Raw genomic sequence first — 11,346 nt, forward strand, 5'->3', positions numbered from 1 at the left:
CGTTAGGTGTTAATGAAGAAGTCAAAGTAGTCGAAGCAGGTAATCGTCAGACCGCAGTGGATAGTGAGTTTATCCGCAGCCGTCTGCCTTACCGGCGACGATACGTATCTACTTAATGCGATATCCTGCAAAAGTCTGGCATTGACAATAGATATTAATATCTGCAAATAATTTTATTTATGATTTGGATGAAAGCGAAATTACATAAAGATCGATATGAATTCCTTCAGTTCGATATTTTTTATACATTATTATATGAAAGATAAAAAATAATGTATAAAAATTTTAAATACGAGAAAAAAAACAGAAACACCATAGTTTTTAAGATTGCAATATCACGTATAAAATTAATTACATGCAATTCAATCTATACCTGAATGCATTTATTCCCGGAATGTGTTGAAATAGTCGTCTTGCCCATTTAAGGCACTGTCGCGATGGTGTAAGAGGCTATGTTTCGTGCAGAGATATCCTACATCATCTCGCCAGACGTTTTATTACGCCGATGGCATTGCTTTTACATTAAGAAAACTTGAAATCTCGATGACCCAAATATAAGAGTACTTGTCAAGGTAAATGTTCAGAGTACCGGCAATTTGGTTTTCAATGATCACGATTCACATTCAGCTGCAACCGGTTGTCCACAGAGATGCGCATCTATCTTTCCACTGCACAAAAATCTTTACATTTATGCGAAACAAACTGGCAGATTAAAATCTTGTATGTTTTATAATTAAATTTTGTTAATTTTTAATTTTTTTATTATTTTTTTTGTATAATATATCCATATAATATTATACAAAGAAATATTTAAAAAATTAATAGTTTAAAGTAAAAAAGCTGGAAAAAGTACTTCTTTTTGGAATAATATAATTCTTTATTTGAAAAAAAATATAATAAAAATATAATAAAAAAATACATTTGCATATTTACTTTTTATACACATGATTACATAAAAAGACATTTCTGTATTTGACCACATTAGCATTATTGGATTTGATAGATTCTTTTTTAAATGAAAATAAATTTGAAGATGTCGCGTTAACAATCCTTTTAATAAAAACTCTTACTTAGCTATGTTATCTAATACGTTAATATGTACACGCATACACATAATCTGTTTATTGCGGTTTGTTTGGACACACTATATACCACGAAATATTACGTGAAATGGCGCAACAGATATGAAAGAAGAGATATTAGTCTCCTCTTAAAATATCTAAAGAATAATAATAAATGTCGCGCGAAATCGTGCGCTGTTGTCTCGCTTGTTGCGCAAAAACTGGGCCACTTTCGGCTTTATTTAGATGAACCAAAATAGAGATCGAGGAGGATAGCGAAGGTACATCCGTCGTTCGTCACTCTTGGAAATGTGCAATGCAAATTATATTACGCGGATCACATCTCGCAAAAATTCTCAATTTTTTATTGTGATTTACCAAGTTAATTGACCATTATAATGATTTATATGAATTGAAATATTATGTTCAAAAAATTGATAGTAATAAAAATATAAAAATATAAAAGCCGCGAAAAGCATTGAATTGAGCATTTATTATAAACTTATTCATATTGATTGAAAAGACAATTATATCGACATTTAATTATTTACTCGCATGCGTGCCAAAAATGTTCAAGAAAAGAAGATTGTCCATTGAATATGAAAATTAAAAGTATCTCGACATTTTAATTTAATAAAGATTTCTTTAATAAATTATATAATTACAAAACATGTAACTAATGAAGGATTCTGGAATTCTTTGTAAAATAAAAGTGCTGATAATATATAGTGCTTGGATATTTATTCCTAAATATTTTATTATGAATTCTATTCCAAATTAATATTAAAAATTACGATTTTTGCTGATAGTTTCAAAAAATTACGTAACATAAGAGTGATTCGAGATGTGAAACACATTTCGATTGTTTAGCTTGTCGAGGCTGCAGAATTTGCATCCATGAAATATGAACTATTTTCTCAAGAAATGTCATCTTAAATTGATTTTCATCCAACCGGAAATCTCGCGCTTAATCCTTTGGCCAGTTGGTAATCTATTTTGATTCCTTGTCGAAGCTCCCACCACGTTGAGATCTCCTATCCAGAGACTGACCCGTTCGGATCTTTTATTAGAGCCAGTCAGAGAGTTTCAGGAAGGGAACGAAAGACGACGAAAGTGCGAGAATAAATCGCCGTAATATCCTTATCGCGATAGTAGAATCCATATTTTCAATCTATGGAAAATCAATCGAACGATCTCTTTTTCCCGCTAATCGATTAAAGCTGAGAAAGAAAGTGACCGTGTCTTTGTTTCCTTGAAACAAAATCCTTCGTGACGGCCAGCGGTCATTCGAGAAAGGTGGTTTCGAATTTCGGTAAGTGAAGTGCGCCAGCGCGTAGGCAGACATGGTTGCGCGATAATCGCGCAAGGAAAAGTGTTTACGGGTCAGCTGCCAAGAGATGTCCGCAAGCGCGAACAGTCGGAAAGAAAAAATCGTCGCGTAAAAATCACGCGCAAGATGGCAAAAATTCGGCGCTAATTAATTTATGTCTGTATATCTGATAATAAAGTATACGCAAACACACCCCAAAACAACATGCATACATTTCCCTCTCCCATTCATAAAAAATTACGACGCGCCTAAAAATACAGAACAATTTACACAAAGACAATTCACGTTAATATGTTTACAATGTTGCGAATATGAATTAAACATTGTACCTGATCGTCTAATAATGAATAATGGAATATAGCGCGATACTTAATTGAAATTATTATGGAAAAGTCAATGTAATATCAATCTAATAAGTACTTCTGGCCAAAATATTGACGAGATCGTTACGAATTTTATTTATCGAAAGTGTGTATTGTATAAGCAAAGTTTTGATTCGATTTTTACGCGAAGAGACGCACGCTTTTTCGGCACGACAGTTGATGTTTCCTGTCGAGACTTTGCGAATGTTCTGAGCTTTCGACAAGCAAGTAGCGGAATTTATACAAAAGCATGGCGTAAGAATGACGCAACATGTCGTAATCGCTGTAAAATTCTGGCACATTGTCTATTTCGGGCGACAACAGGATTTTTGCAATATTTAACCGCTGCGCATAAATCAATAGAATTTGCGATTGTAATATTCTATTAATATTTATTTAACAATATTGCATTTTTTATGTAACTGATTTACCAATAAAATTAGTTAAATATATAATTAATTTTACTCATTTATTTCTTAAAATGTGGTTTTAAAAAAGATATTTCCGAGCACGATAAATATATATTAAATATATAATATTTTGCGATTTTTTATCTTATAAGTTAAGAAAGAAAAACTATCTAATCTCGAAAAATAATTAAAAGTAAAGTAACACAATGTGTACATTATTAAAACTGTTTTCTTAAATTGATCGCATCATCATTTCGTAAAGAAATGAATTTGCAAAGATATTCTCTCGTACTTCAAGAAGACGTAAAGTGATTTATAGACTAACGATGATTTATCATTTCTTGAATTCACTAATTTGTTGGTAAACGCTGTTAGTAAACATTTGTGCGTTTAATAAACGCTTAAATTAGATATGTAATATAAGCAACGCAGATAAGTAATAAATACACTAAATATACAGTAGTAAATCTGCCATTTTGTCCGTAGTATTAGATGTATCTTAGATGTGATTGATTATGATTTAATTTTGGTTGAAGCTTTTTTAATAGTGAAAAATCATTATTGCTTGACGATAAAAAAAGAGAGAATCTATGCTGAAAATTCTCTCTTTGTTAACCAATATATTCGAGAGAATTACTTTAAGTCAATCAAAAAAATTTATTTGTTCATACATGTAATATTTGATTGACATTTTATACATATATTATTTCTTAAAATTTATATTTCTCTATAAAAATTGATAAAGTGATAAAATTAGAGAAAATATATTTATCAAAAATATTTGTTTTCTAATCTATAAAATTTAGATTTAGAAAAAAAAATATTTTTATTATTTCTTTAAACGCATGTTTGTTTATATGAATATTTTATATTCAAGTAGACAATAAAGCAGACCAAGTAGAATGATTTAAATAACATTTTACGATTCCAATGTAATGACAGCCAACATTGTGCAATCTGCAGATGAATGGCGTCTAACAAAAACAATTAGAAAGTCAGTGACATCTCAATAAAGAATACCACTTGATGGCGAAGGGTTGCGCGTTTCAAACGCCAGACATTCTAGCTAGTCTAGGTCTTTGCACTTGACCACTTCCTGGTTGCCAGAACGACACCTTGTCTCGATCGGTCAGGTCTCCCACTATTAATTATTCTTGACACTCCTGCCTATTGACTGAAACAAATAGTCCGGAGCTCTCGAAGAATATTTTTAAACACAAATTTTTAAGTTACTTGGCATGTTTATTTTAAGATTATTATAAAGTATTAATATTTTCAACTAAATTTTAATTAAATTATCTATTTCTTATAAAAAGCTTATTCATTTCATGGTAAATGATATTAAAATATTTTAATTAAAATATTAATTTAATTTTAATTAAAAATATTTTGTAGTCAAAGTACATTTGCTTCGCAAAAAATTGTTTAAAAAAAAAAGAAAATAATCCTATAACGAAACGAATTATATAGTTGAATGATAAATACTTGTCGACAAAAGTGAACGATAAAAATGAATTCACGAGAATATATGTTGTAATTTGACTCGTGCGTTAAAGTTATTACAAATAAAGGAAACCGCAGAGTAAAAAGAGAGGGACAAAAAGGAAGAGAGGCTATTAAAGGCTATGTAAATTGCGAAACGAGATCATGGTCGGTTCACCCGATGTCAAGTGGAAGTAGTGCTGATTAAAGAGACAAGGGTTCTTCCAATCACGAGAATATAATTTCGGTGCGGTAGAGCAGACTAGACAAAGTCGCTTTAATCTAATTCAGTCAGCTCGCGAACGAAATGGCGAATGGGAGTTTTCAGATCCAGTGGCACGCTTTTCTTCGGCCGTGGCCACGCTGTACGTCGCCATTCGATCACCGACCGAAATAGCATTGGCATTGTTCCGTTTCTCTCCAGAAGAACCGGGCGCAGACAAGGAGGTCGACTAATTTCGATCCCTTCGCCTCCGTCGTTGATAGGATACGTTGTCGCGGGCACATGCTCTTTCTACATCGGAATTACTACTTACTCGGTGGCTTTCTCTCTTTCTCTCTCTTTCTCGATGGTCGGAATGTTTGACATTATTTTTACGATTCATCGATTAGCCATTATTCACAAACGACATGTAGGAAGGACCAAGCTGTAAGTTCGCTCTTGACTTTTATGGATAGAGTCAAGGTCCTCCTCCCAAACAGTCCATTATTGCTTTTCAATCAGATATAGTTCTATCCTACGTTTCAACGATTTGTTAAAAAATCATTTATAGTATTAAATTGGTATTGTTTAAATATTTTCTTGCATTTTTTACGCTATATTTTTTAAATTTACTCTCTCTTTAGAATCTCTATAGATTCTCTCTATATCTCAAGTTGAAGATATGAAAAAATATACAGTTTGCATTTATGTACGTGTAAGAGGAAAATTATTTATTATCTAAATTTCACCTAAACTGCTTAGAGATGGAACTGTATGAGCTTTTTTACATTGTAGATGTCATTCGAACGAAGAAATTTATCATTTTGAATTAATTATGATCGCGATTGAACGTGCAACTTTGACGTATCGAATAATCTGACGAATAAATCCGAGATGCGAGACTTCGCAAGACGTAGCATCGATTTATTTTGGTTTGCATCCCGATACGCTGTCGACATATACGTTTATTTTCGGCGCCAGTCGGGGAAGTGGTTCGGACCGGTGGATTGCGCAGCCGATGCTCACCCACTCGTGACGGCATGTTTCGCGATTCTTTAGCCCGCGATTCCGACGCGTGTCTTCGTGGAATTTTAATAGGGCATATCGCATCTCTAAAAAAATAAAATAAGATCATTAACAATAAGATCATTAAGTATTTAAAGTAAGATCGCGTTAAATGAATTTAAGATTATCGTAATCTATAATTGATCTCTTTCGATTTGAACCATTATTAGATATTAACGTCTGATGATATCATTTTTCTATCAAATAATTTCCCACAATTTCTTCTAGTCATTGCAAAAATCCAATTCTTAATAGCTATAATTTTTTTAAACGTGCGCATTTGCAATTTTCTGAATTTATTTAAAAAAAGTAATTAAGATAAATGTTAGTAGAAATGATTCATATTGAAGATTTATTATATCTCAGCATATTTACTTAAGAAAATAGTTTGCGATATTTTATCTCGAAAATTCTTGATGACATTCATAGATAACAGTAATTTTTTATACCAAGAAATGATTCATATTTTACACAAGTCAATCTTGTAAAAATTATGATGCAAATGGGTCTTTTATTTTATTTTTGAGTTTAGGCCGATGCAATTAACCTCTGATATGCAATAAATTATCAATGCGATGCAAGCAAAGCTATTTTCAAGTTTTCATCAAAAGCTTATGTTATATATATCCTATTTAATCAACATTAAAATAATTTGTTGTAAAATACATTGTACTTTCTTCATTTATATTTTCGATGAATATTGTTGATTGAATATCAATATAACTATTATATTATTAGAGAAACAAATTTAATTTTATAATTTTCTTTTACATTAACAGCATTCTCTCTGTCGAATTTCAAAGGCTTTTGTAAATGCTCGGAAAGGAATTGTCTATATCTACTACACCATCTGTAAAATGTCCGCACGTGTTTGACTTGTGCAACCCCATCATCAACGAGATAACGCATGTCCGATCATTTAGCACGCGCTCGTTGTATCTTCATTTTTTGTCATCGCTATCTAATTTTTCCACCTATGACGTAACGCGATGAAACAGCCGCGAGGGAGGCGTCATCGCTGTCATTGAAATGCGAATTCCGCAGCTCGTTCAGCATCGCATTACACACAAACATGGATCATCGAGATTCGATAAACTTGCCCCGGCCTCCGCTGCTCCGATATCTTCTTGTTGGAGGCGCGCCAGAACGATGTACCGCGCGCAAAATACGCGTATCAGGGATCCTGACGTTGATTCGCAAGCTGAGGTAACCGAACTGAGGTAACCGAAATAAAATCTATCGAATGTGACGCCAGAAATTCTCGGGTAATCGCGGCCGATCGCGCGACGCGTCGGCGATCATCATGTATGTGGAGCAGGCGGAATATTTGGGGAATCAAATGCGGAGCTAATTTAGTATTGCAACGCGAATCATTCTTGACCCTGTTAGTAGTCGCGCAAAATGTGGCTCCCACTATTATTTGAAGATCACACGCACATATGTATACAATATTCTTCGGAGCTGTATAATAAATTTAGAATTCTTTGAATTGGATATATGTGTGTTTTAAAAAATTAGATGTACTTTATTTTATTTTTTTATTTGATTATATAATACGTGCATTCTTGAGAAAGAAATTTTGCAACAGTTGAAAACAAATATCATTTGTCACATAGAATTAGAGTAGACAAATATCATTCATGCGGCTGTCACGAGTTTGAATGAGATATTATAGAATTAATTCTTATGCTCCATTAATATTATGACCTGACAATCATCTTTAGTGTTTATAATATATAAAGTTAGAATTATAAGCGTCTATTTCGCTCAAGTTTTAGTTTATAACTATATATATGTACACTCACCCGCAAAAAAAGCGGTACACCTAAAATTTGAGAAAATTTCATCAAATTTTAAATGATCATAACTTGGTAAATAATGATGATAAAAATATGTTTAAAAAAACAAAATGAAGGCTGTAATGTCCACTTTAAGAATATTTAAGTGGCAATTATGTTCAGCCATTGTTTTCAAAATGGCGGATAAGGAAGTGAAAGGATGTAAAATTGATTATTAAAGGATCGAGTTTGGGACGGTGCACGGCGTAAATCAGGTAACGCAGCCCAATGAGACCAAATGCTCGTGAAAGTGTGGAGTGTTATCTTTAAAATGTTTTTTTACCGAGCTCGATACGATGATTTTTCGCTGAGTTATTCCGAATTTAATTAAAAACGCTCTTTTTTCTTCTTCAATTTGCAGCTCAGCGAATAATTATCGTATCGAGCTCGGTAAAATAGCATTGTAAAGGTGATACTCCACACTTTCACATGCATTTCGTCCCATTGGGCTGCGATACCTGATTCACGCCACGCACTGGAGCAAAGCGGGAACCTTTATTTATCGGTTTTGTATGCTTTCATTTATCCGCTATTTTGAAAAAAAATGGTTGCACATAATTTCAATTTAATTTAGGTGTGTGTGTGTGTGTGTGCTCGTTTGTATACCACAAGGATAAGGACCCCGTGGTTCGTCAGCTCCACAGTATTTAAAGACTCCAAACCCTCCTTGTGGCGTGTGTGTGTGTGTGTGTGTGTGTGTGTGTGTGTGTGTGTGTGTGTGTGTGTGTGTGTGTGTGTGTGTGCTCGTTTGTATACCACAAGGATAAGGACCCCGTGGTTCGTCAGCTCCACAGTATTTAAAGACTCCAAACCCTCCTTGTGGCGTGTGTGTGTGTGTGTGTCTGTGTGTGTGTACGGGCGCACGCATGTGTGTATTAATAGTGGGTATGACCTCCTCGTGCGCGTATTACCTCATTCATACGATCAGGCATACTCTGTATTAGTCTTTTTATTTCATCCTGCGTAATTGCATCCCATGCATTTTGAAGAACTCTTTGAAGTTCTTGCAGTGACTGAGGTGCAGGTACGTGATTTCGTACTTTCTTGCCGAGATTGTCCCACAAATGCTCAATGGGATTTAAATCCGGACTACTTGCTGGTCAAACAAGTCGATTTATGCCAACTTCATCGAGGAAATCAAACACTCTTCTCGCAGTGTGTGGTCGAGCATTGTCTTGCATAAACAAGAAGTTCTCTCCGATAAAGGGTGCATACGGAACAACATACGGAAGGAGTATGTCTTCCACGTATACATCTGCGTTCATGTTCCTGTCAAAAAAGTGCAAATTTGTATGAGCGTCCGCTGAAATACCTGCCCAAACCATCACAGAGCCTCCATTGTAGCTGTACCTTTCACTTACAGTACAATCTGCAAATCGTTCTCCACGACGACGATAAACTCGTTCTCGTCCATCTGGAGAATAGAGACAAAAACGAGATTCATCGCTAAAGAGTACTTTGCCCCAGTCTGCGTAATTCCAGTCTCTATGCGCAACTGCAAAATTGAGTCGAGCTACGCGATGACGACCTGTAAGAAAAGGTACAGCCGCTGGCCTGCGCGAAAACAGATTTTGTTCCGCTAATCTTCTCCGAACGGTGTCAACGGATACATTGCAATTGTGGACATCCCTTAAATTGTTTCGAATTTGAACAGCTGTTCGATGTCTGTCTCTTAATGAATTTAAAACAATAAATCGGTCATCGTTTTCATTGGTACGTCGAGGGCGCCCAGAACCAGGCCTCCTCTTGAAAGAATTGGTGTCTAAGTACCTGGCATAAGCACGTTGCACAGTTGACACTGACAGATCAAGTGCCTCAGCAACGTATCTTCGACTTCAGCCATCTTCAATTAAAGCAACAACTTGAGCAGATTTTTCTGGAGTTATCGTTGCCATAATCGAGAAGTAATTTCGAGAAGAAGTAATTAATTATGGTTTCAATAGATGAAGTCGCAAGGAGCAAGGCGTCTAGAGAGCTAGCAAATCAATCGCATAACTTGTACTATAGTCTTTCAATGTTTTTTCCGTTTGAGACGTGCTTATGCCAGGTACATTGAAAAACTATAGTACAAGTTATGCGATTGATTTGCTAGCTCTCTAGACGCGTTGCTCCTTGCGACTTCATCTATTGAAACCATAATTAATTACTTCTTCTCGAAATTACTTCTCGATTATGGCAACGATAACTCCAGAAAAAGCTGCTCAAGTTGTTGCTTTAATTGAAGATGGCAGAAGTCGAAGATACGTTGCTGAGGCACTTGATCTGTCAGTGTCAACTGTGCAACGTGCTTATGCCAGGTACTTAGACACCAATTCTTTCAAGAGGAGGCCTGGTTCTGGGCGCCCTCGACGTACCAATGAAAACGATGACCGATTTATTGTTTTAAATTCATTAAGAGACAGACATCGAACAGCTGTTCAAATTCGAAACAATTTAAGGGATGTCCACAATTGCAATGTATCCGTTGACACCGTTCGGAGAAGATTAGCGGAACAAAATCTGTTTTCGCGCAGGCCAGCGGCTGTACCTTTTCTTACAGGTCGTCATCGCGTAGCTCGACTCAATTTTGCAGTTGCGCATAGAGACTGGAATTACGCAGACTGGGGCAAAGTACTCTTTAGCGATGAATCTCGTTTTTGTCTCTATTCTCCAGATGGACGAGAACGAGTTTATCGTCGTCGTGGAGAACGATTTGCAGATTGTACTGTAAGTGAAAGGTACAGCTACAATGGAGGCTCTGTGATGGTTTGGGCAGGTATTTCAGCGGACGCTCATACAGATTTGCACTTTTTTGACAGGAACATGAACGCAGATGTATACGTGGAAGACATACTCCTTCCGTATGTTGTTCCGTATGCACCCTTTATCGGAGAGAACTTCTTGTTTATGCAAGACAATGCTCGACCACACACTGCGAGAAGAGTGTTTGATTTCCTCGATGAAGTTGGCATAAATCGACTTGTTTGGCCAGCAAGTAGTCCGGATTTAAATCCCATTGAGCATTTGTGGGACAATCTCGGCAAGAAAGTACGAAATCACGTACCTGCACCTCAGTCACTGCAAGAACTTCAAAGAGTTCTTCAAAATGCATGGGATGCAATTACGCAGGATGAAATAAAAAGACTAATACAGAGTATGCCTGATCGTATGAATGAGGTAATACGCGCACGAGGAGGTCATACCCACTATTAATACACACATGCGTGCGCCCGTACACACACACAGACACACACACACACACACGCCACAAGGAGGGTTTGGAGTCTTTAAATACTGTGGAGCTGACGAACCACGGGGTCCTTATCCTTGTGGTATACAAACGAGCACACACACACACACACACACACACACACACACACACACACACGCCACAAGGAGGGTTTGGAGTCTTTAAATACTGTGGAGCTGACGAACCACGGGGTCCTTATCCTTGTGGTATACAAACGAGCACACACACACACACACACACCTAAATTAAATTGAAATTATGTGCAACCATTTTTTTTCAAAATAGCGGATAAATGAAAGCATACAAAACCGATAAATAAAGGTTCCCGCTTTGCTCCAGTGCGTGGCGTGAATCAGGTATCGCAGCC

General features: G+C 35.8%; 1 protein-coding gene across 6 annotated transcripts in view; it reads left to right on the forward strand.

Moving 5' to 3' along the window:
- Positions 1-11,346, forward strand: part of Lmpt (four and a half LIM domains protein limpet) — a 119,553-nt gene that overhangs the window by 77,469 nt on the left and 30,738 nt on the right. The window lies entirely within an intron of this gene.

Source organism: Camponotus vicinus, unplaced genomic scaffold, assembly GCF_025532165.1.
Source record: "Camponotus vicinus isolate PSW18456_S1 unplaced genomic scaffold, iyCamVici1.0 SCAF_8, whole genome shotgun sequence".
Taxonomy (NCBI): domain Eukaryota; kingdom Metazoa; phylum Arthropoda; class Insecta; order Hymenoptera; family Formicidae; genus Camponotus; species Camponotus vicinus.